Consider the following 8,801-nt stretch of genomic DNA (forward strand, 5'->3'; position numbering starts at 1 on the left):
GTGTGAGTGTGAGTGTGAGTGTGTGTGTGTGTGTGTGTGTGTGTGTGTGTGTGTGTGTTTGTGTGTGTGTGTGTGTGTGTGTGTGAGTGTGAGTGTGAGTGTGTGTGTGTGTGTGTGTTGAGGCATTGTCTAATTTCATGCAGCATGTCTTGTGTGTGTGAGGCGGTAATGTTGACTACTCAGTGATGTCAGAAGCAGCCCTGAACCTCGTATATATATATTTTGAACGTTCAAGTGTTTCAGAAGTAGCAGAGGAGCTCAGCGAGTCCAGACAGCTTCAGACTTGAGGCTCAGCATCTCTGAGCATCAGCATCTCATCTGCCGTCGAGACAAACTCAAGACCGATTTCAGGACAATAAACCCAAAGATTTTGAGTTGCAGAAGAAATATCCTTATGGATTGTTAAGGAAACATTGTGGACTGCCATCTGAATCACTATAGTGAGTATTTTTCTTATCTTTCACTTTTAATGCAGTCTGTTTGTGAAATATTGATGTTTTGATTTCTTTTAGTTGGTAGTTACAGCTGTTTCTCTAAACAAATGTCTTATTGCTAAGATGTTTCTCATTCTTAGCTCAATAAACGTATAGTTCTCACACTTTATCTGCTTTACGTGGTACTATTTTTAATTAATTACTGAATCAAATCCACCCACAAGTCATCACATAAGGAAGCACTAACTTAATAATATAACTCAACCTTTTCACTTTTCTGACTGCAATTTGGTCTCGTTTAAGTATCAGCGTGGTCTCAGTTGATTTATTGTGTTAGAAGAAATAAAAACAGACACAAATGAGTCAATAGTTATGCAGTCAGTAGTCATACAGTAAGAATATAGAGCTTTAAAACATAGACCATTCACTCTGTGTAGAGTTTAACGAGAAATGTTTGAGTTTGAGGTTTTTTACTTTTTATTTAGTTTATTCAAAAAATATTACTGAATCAACCTATTGTAGATTCACCAACAAGTCATTTTAGGATGACATCAGGTAGCAAATTTCACTTTTTCACAGTTTAATCTCATTTAAGTATAAACTTGGTCTCCATTGCTTTATTTTATAGTAGAAATAAAGACAGACACAAATGAGTCAATAGTTGTCACACAGTTGTACAATGTGGCTCATTGGCTCTGTGTGGAGTTTAATGAGAAATGTTTGAGGTCATATTGAAATCTTTAGACAGTATTTACTGCAGATTTAGCTTTATTTACACGTCAGACTCGACTCGTCTGTTATTGTGATCTTCATTAAAGTATCAGAGAAGCGTCTCTCCTCGCTCTGAGCTTTAATTCAGTATAATCTCCAGAATCAAACTCCGCTTATAATTATTACATGAAAAAAATGCATTCATGTGACGAAAGGAGTTTTTAATTAGTTTATTCAAAATAATTTTAGGATCATATCATATCAATAGCTTTCACTTTTTCACATTTTACACTGCAGTTTGGTCTCATTTAAGTAGAGTTGGGTCCGAGTCCACCTAGTCGAGTCCGAATTTTGTGTTGTTACTTATTTTTGTTATATTTCATATTACACATTACATGGATTCATCTGTGCTCTGAAAAATGTATGCATTCAAAATCTCCAAGTACCCCAACTCTACATTTAAGTACTTTGTCTCCCTTAATTTATTTTGTTTCGAGAAATAAAAAACAGATACAAATAAGTCAATAGTTGTCATAGAGTAAGAGTATGTAGCTTTAAAATGTGGATCGCTTGCTCTTTGTAGAGTTGAATGAGAAAAGTGTGAGTGCATATTCCTAATGAAGTTCAGTGAAAGCTTCTCTCCGTACTGTGTTCGGAAAATATGCTGTTGTTGTGTGTTTGAGATGGGTTGCGATAGAGATGACAGTAAATCAGCGCTGCATTGATCCTCACTCTCAGATCAGACTGGATCTTAATGAGGAGTTTCATCTGAAAGTGAAGTCATAGAGAAGCGTTTGTTGTAGCTCTGTGAGCATTCATGTGCTGCAGAAATCTTTAAATGTGACCCTGGACTGTGGACCACAAAAGCAGTCTTAAGTGTCAATTAATAAGCTTTCCATTGATGTATGGTTTGTTATGATAGGAGGACAATATTTGGCTGAGATGCAACTATTTGAAAATCTGGAATCTGAGGGTGCAAAAAAAATCTAAATATTGAGAAAATCATCTTTAAAGTTGTTCAAATGAAGTTCTTAGCAATGCATATTACTAATCAAAAATTAAGTTTTGATATATTTACGGTAGGACATTTACAAAATATCTTCATGGAACATGATATTTATTTAATATCCTAATGATTTTTGGCATGAAAGAAAAATCTATAATTTTGACCCATACAATGTATTTTTGGCTATTGCTACAAATATACCCCAGAGACTTAAGACTGCTTTTGTGCTCCAGGGACACAGATGAGCATCGCAGCTTTATTGCAACACCTTATTTTCTGCTGCGATTCAATGGAGAACACATTTTCAGGCTTTTTTACATTAGTTGATTTACTAAAGTCTCATGATTATTAGTGTTTCACAAGAGATCTCAACAGTGTCTTACACTTTGTCCAGGTTTACCATGATTTGACATCAAAAGTCAAATCGAACCTCTTCCTCTACATCAATATATCTATATCAAATCTATATCAATATATCTATATCTATATAATCCAGAACAACATTAAGTTTCTTGTATCATATTATCATACACATACTGGTAAAAAATGTATAGCCTGAATGCACTGTAAGTCGCTTTGGATAAAAGCGTCTGCTAAATGCATACATTATTATTAATTATTATATTGATATAAACATTCAAATAGAAAGAAAACATAGTCTGTTTGTTGTTATTAACAACACATTAAATGCATAAATCTTTACTTTATGTCAAGGTTTCCAAACTTGGGTTTGTGAAGGAGCTTCAGGGGTTCGCGAGTTTAATGAAAAACTAATAATAAAAAATCATAAAAATGTCAAATTAAAATAAATAATTTTAAAATAGCAACAATCAAAATAAAAACACTTATTTTGTTTGCCTGCATGTCATGTGACCGTTAACCAATGTCAGAGAACATGCAAATTTGTTACTTATAATTATTAACTTATGTTAAAATCTTTATTATTTTAAAATATTTATTTCAGAAATAGCTTGCTGAATAGAAATGTAACTATCTTTTTAGGATTTCTGTGTAGACAGTGTTTATTTACTGCAGCTTTAGACAGATTTAGCTTTATTTACACTTCACGCTTGCTGTATTATCATCTGGACTTCTCTGTCAAGTTCATATTCATATTCAGATCAAGTATCTTCATTAAAGTATCAGAGCAGCGTCTCTCCAGCTCTGAGCTTTAATTCAGTATAATCTCAAGAAACAAACTCTGCTTATAATTACTGCATGAAAAAATATGCATTAATGTGACAAAAAGGTTTTTCAGATTGACATACGGTTCTGCGCGAGTCTGAATCGTAAAGTAAATGGTATGATATAATACTTTATGACTCCTGGAGAGAACTGAGCGAAGTCCACAGAAAAGCAGCCAAGATGCTTCATGCTGCCAAATGTGATTTTATTCTGGGACAAGGAACGACGGGGGGATATTTTCTGGTTGAACTCATCCCACACCGGCTTGATCGGTCTGAAACTTAAAGGAATAGTTCACCCAAACATGAAAATTCTGTCATTTACTCACCATCAAATTGTTCCAAACATGCATTCATTCCTTTCATCTGTTGAACACAAAAGAAGATATTTTGAAGAATGTTGGCGACCAAACAGCTGACGGTAGCCATTGACTTCCATAGTATGGAAACAAATACTATAGAAGTCAATGGCTACCGTCAAGCAACATTCTTCAAAATATCTTCTTTTGTGTTCAGCAGAAGAAAGCCAGACATACAGGTTTGAAACAGGTGGAGGGTGAGTAAATAATGACAGACTTTTCATTTTTGGTGAACTGTCCCTTTAAGACAAGCAGCTATGAGAGACATGCATTATATTACAATAATGTGATGCAAAGATGCCAATTAATAGTTCATAATAAGATACATGGGGTGAATTTTGAATTTGTGTGGACTTAAACATCTGGAAACATTTTCATGGGCAGATTCTGTGAAGTCTGTAAATGTCAATAATCGCCGTATTCTCGTTGCGCTCCCATATAGTAGTATTAAACACAGAAAATACTGAATCTGATACAGTCGTCCTAATAAAACGTCCTTAGATATTAGACGACGTGAGAGAGAGAGAGAGAGAGAGGGAGGGAGAGACAGAGGAAAAAAGCGGTAAGATTAAAAGAGGACATTTGCTTTGTGTACTGTATGCCGCTCGCTGCCAAAAGCCAGTCATTTTGGATGAATCTAAAACAGCTTTCCTGGCACTGTCCCCACTTCACGCCTCCTGCCAGGAAAGACTTTTTTCACCTGTTTATATGCAGGTAAAGTATACTCTACAGAGTGCCCCCGAATGAGGTCTTTTTTTCCAGCTCAACACGAAACCGTTATATTAGTGAGTGTATGAGTGTGTGAGTGTGTGTCGGTGGACCACAGGGGCTGAAACTGGTACACAAGACCTGTGTGACTGCATGTAAAGAGCAACTTCTAACATGCCTGTAAAATATGAGAGTCTGCATGCACACTAACTGGTGCGAATCAGGTATATAACCAAGCGGCAACCTCCCGCTCTCTCTCGTGAAGCCAACACGGAAGTGACTTAAACTGTAATTCGTCAACTGGCCGCTAGAGGCTGGCTGCAAAAGGGAGTCAATCCCATAGACTCCCCATGTTAAAATGCCCAACTTTACAGCAGAAAAAAACATGTTTACAGCCTGGTTCAAAAAATTATTTTGGTCTATATAGCTAATTTTGCCCTTCATGACAACTGTGAGGGGGGTGAATTTTTTTATAAGTCATCCGTTTAAATTATATTAAGCCTTAAAGTTCTGCATAATTAAGGGCGTGGCTACTTGAGTGACAGGTGGTGTTTTTATACAGTCTATGTATATGACGTCACCGGCAGCCAGTGACAGACGCGCACCTCAACTGACAGTAATTGAGTTGTTTTGTAAATTGGATGACTTTTATATTTTTTTAGAGAAAACCGGATCAAAGAGAGAAAACCGGACTGCCTTGAGCTAAATGACGTGAGAAGTTCGGTCAAAATCGTTTGCGTTTGCCAGCGTTAGTAAACACAAACACATTTGTACGCAGCATTTTTTTTGGCAAAACACATCTGAAGCAAATCAAAACTCCAGTTATTCGTTTGTTAGAAATACCTACATAACGTTTGGTAAAGTTTCTTTGCATCCTGTAATCTGATGTATTTCTGAGCGAACGTCTGTGAGAAATAAAACAAGTAGGGCAGGACTTGATCTCATCTGTTGAGAATTGATTGGCTTGTGGGAAAGTGGGCGGGGTCAAAGGGGCGGAGACCGATGACATCAGCGTTTCAGAGGCGGAGCATGTTTGAAAATGATTTTTTTTTATATATTGTGGACTGATGAATCATTCAGAATAAGGCTAGGAAATGTATTAAGAAAGTAAATAGAGCCGGTTTTGATTTCATGTTGACTTTTAAACACAAGTGAGCCTAGAGTCAGCCAATGAGTGATGCTCACCATAACAGACAGTAATTTTGTTATTTTGTAAACAGTTTGAGCTTTAAATTATTCCACAGATCTTCAAAGAGAAAATCTCCTCACTGCCTTCGGCTAAATGATGTAAGGATATGTGTGCAGAAAGCATTCATAAACACATGATGCACTGTGCCTGTGACTTTTTTTTAAACCATGTTAAGCAAACAAACATAATTTGTATTTTCTTATAAATTCATTTGAAAAAAGTCATTTGAAGTCAACATAAAATTTAAATCACGCTTTTTTCCAACCAGTCATACAGAGACGATTTTCATCATCCTATCTCCATTACCCTCTTGGGTAAAATCTGCTCTGCATTTCTTGTTGTATCCTATTTCATTGAGAAATGTGTTTTTTTTTATATAAAAATGTTTGATTGCAGAATGCCATGACTGACCAATCACAATCCAGCATTCCAGAGAGCCGCATAATAATAAAGTGCTGCAGAGATGACGTATATTTGTATGAAAACTTGGACATGAGTTGCATTTTAGCACTTTTTAACATTTTTTATTGGAATGGATTTTTAGCTAAATTCCTGAAATAAGCTCAAGATATTTTCATTTTTCATTCTACAACATAAAATTAATCGGTAATACCCCACTGTATTTTTTCAAGATTTTTGCTTGTTTTGAAAAAGGTGGTTGCTAGCAAGTGGCTAAATGAGACTATTGACCCATCTAATAAAAATATGTCCGAAGAACGTTTTTCTAACGTTTGAATTTAGTTATAAAAACGTTATTTCTGAATGTTCTCTGAAGATTTAAAGATTTTCTTGGTTATTATTACGCATGTTAAGCGAACATTCCATTCTTTTCAAACATTACTGGAATGTTACTTTTAACTGTTTCTCTGAACATTCCGAAACAAGCAGTTACATTTAAAAAAATGTTACATGAGCTAAAATGTTTCAGAAAAACGTTCCTGTTTCTATGCTAATGTTTTGAGGACATTACTAAAGACCAGATAACTTTGAACAAACATTCTATTAACGTTACTGGGAGAACGTTCTGAGAACATTCTCTGTTAGCTTGGAAACTGATTTACTCAATAGTCACTTTCACAGCCTCATTGTGTTTATAATCACACTCTAGCAAGCTATTCCAACTCAGACTTTCAAGGAAAATGTTTATGAATTAAGACCGAAAGAGTTGATGAAGCACAATGGTGGTGATGTTGAAGTCATGTGACCTCGTTTAGCTTTTTACTTCTGAGTTGGCCTATAAAAATACATGTGATCATTGCAGCGCTCTATTTGTTCTAGACATCTGTGTTGAGTGCATTAATGGTTCATTAGAGAGAGGATGTGAGAATTGTAGTTGATTTAATTAGTGAGATGATGAGGAATTAGAGCAGCTACAGGATAGATAGAGAGACAGAGACGAGAAGAGGCTCGTTCTGGATGAGTAACACACCGAACACATCAGCTGGGAGGAATTCCTTGAATTCTCTGCGTCAGTTTGTGGGCGGGACGAACACTAATGTAAAAGACAGCTGTGAAAATCAATTAATCTGCAGAGAAGCCGTAATGAGTCACGCTTCTGGGAAAGAGGACGTCCGATGAGTGCAGATGTGACAGGCGGATGGACATTTGAATTAATGCCTAAAAACTGCCAGCATCCACAGACGAAAATAGCACGCCAATAGAGTCATGTTAATAAATACAGATCTTTTTAAAAAATGACCGTGAATTTAACTGTAAAAGACTGTAAAAAATAACAGTAAAAACCTGTTAAATGGTTAACGGTAAATTCCCCTACTATATACGGTGAAAAACTGTAATATATTAAAATTATATCAGTTAATGAAGTTATGGTATTTAACTGTAAATTTAAGTTAAAACCGTAAAACCTAAAACGTTGCTACCGTATTTTTTACGGTAAAATTACGGCAACCACAGCTGCCGTTTTTTTACCGTAAATTTTACGGATTTTTTTTTACAGTGTAATCATTTGCATTCGTGTCATTCTGAACCTTTAAGACTTTCTGTCTTCTATGGTCAAAAACAAACGAAAGAACGATCACAATTTGTGGCAGATGTGGGAGAACTAATGGCATTTGGTGTCAAACTTGACGTGATGCTTCTTGATATGCAAAGTTTGAAAAATCACACATGAATTAGTGTTATTTTACTTTTTTTTAGTTTGTTAATATTTTTGATTAGATTCTATTTTTATATTTTGTTTTCACTTTAAAGTTTTAGTAATTTTGACATTTTTAGTTGTTTATATATTTTTGTTTGCATATGTCTTCATAGTATTTATTCATTTTTATTTATTAGTTTAGATTATTTTAGTTTTTTTAGTACTTCAAATTAAATTAAACAAAAATGAGAAATGTTGCCTGTAGATTAAATAAAATATTTATTTAGAGTTTTTTTTATTCAGTTTATTAAATTTTTATTTTTAACATTTTATCTTATTTTAATGTTTTTTATGGTTTTAGTTTTAACAATAATAATAAGATTTGAGAGTGTTAGAGGAAGTCCATATTTATCGATCTATGAATTTTTATTAAATGTATGGAAAATATACCAATTCTGCAGCAGACCTCAATTCACCTGGATTATTGCTGCTTCTTAATGAGTTTATGATATTAGACGTTACTAATTAAACTAGGAAGAAAGACTGAAAGCAGGCAGTTGACGGTAGCCAAAAAAGGTACGTCGCCACTGACATCCATACAGTCCAATAGTTTGGATACCAACATTCTTCAAAATATCTTCTTTTGTGTTCAGCCGAAATAAGAAACTCATACAGGTTTGAAACAACTTGAGGGTGAGTTCTTATTTTTGGGTGAACTATCCCTTTAAGTGTAGTGGTCTTCCTCAGCTAACCTGTTAAACTTAAGGACTCTGAATGGAAAATTCAGTGAAGAAGTCAAGATGTTCATGTGTTTCTGAACTGGGCTGCCGGGGGCTGAAATATCCACCGTCACACATATACATTTTATTTTAAAAAATGGAAAGTTTCATGCAAAAAAAGAATGTGGTGCTCCAGAAATCTGCTGAGTATGAGGTGCTCACGGCTGGCCAAAGCAAAAGATCAGGGAGTGCAGAAAACTTCTTTGCTTACGAGAGCTTACATGTTTCTGAAATCTGGCACCGAAAGGCCAACAATAGCCTTCAGTCAGTGTTCAACACAAACACACACACACAGACACACACACACACACACACACACACACCCACACACAC

The 8,801-nt window shown here is 35.2% G+C and overlaps 1 protein-coding gene across 1 annotated transcript in view; it reads left to right on the forward strand.

Moving 5' to 3' along the window:
- The first annotated feature begins 276 nt into the window (after window positions 1-276).
- LOC107662243 (parathyroid hormone-related protein-like) overlaps window positions 277-8,801 on the forward strand; it is a 21,246-nt gene continuing 12,721 nt past the window's right edge. The window contains exon 1 of the mRNA XM_016452186.1: window positions 277-440. The gene's annotated coding sequence lies outside the window, so the exon portion shown is untranslated. The remainder of the gene's footprint in view (window positions 441-8,801) is intronic.

This window comes from Sinocyclocheilus anshuiensis, unplaced genomic scaffold (assembly GCF_001515605.1).
Source record: "Sinocyclocheilus anshuiensis isolate Anshui unplaced genomic scaffold, SAMN03320099.WGS_v1.1 scaffold1543, whole genome shotgun sequence".
Lineage (NCBI taxonomy): Eukaryota > Metazoa > Chordata > Actinopteri > Cypriniformes > Cyprinidae > Sinocyclocheilus > Sinocyclocheilus anshuiensis.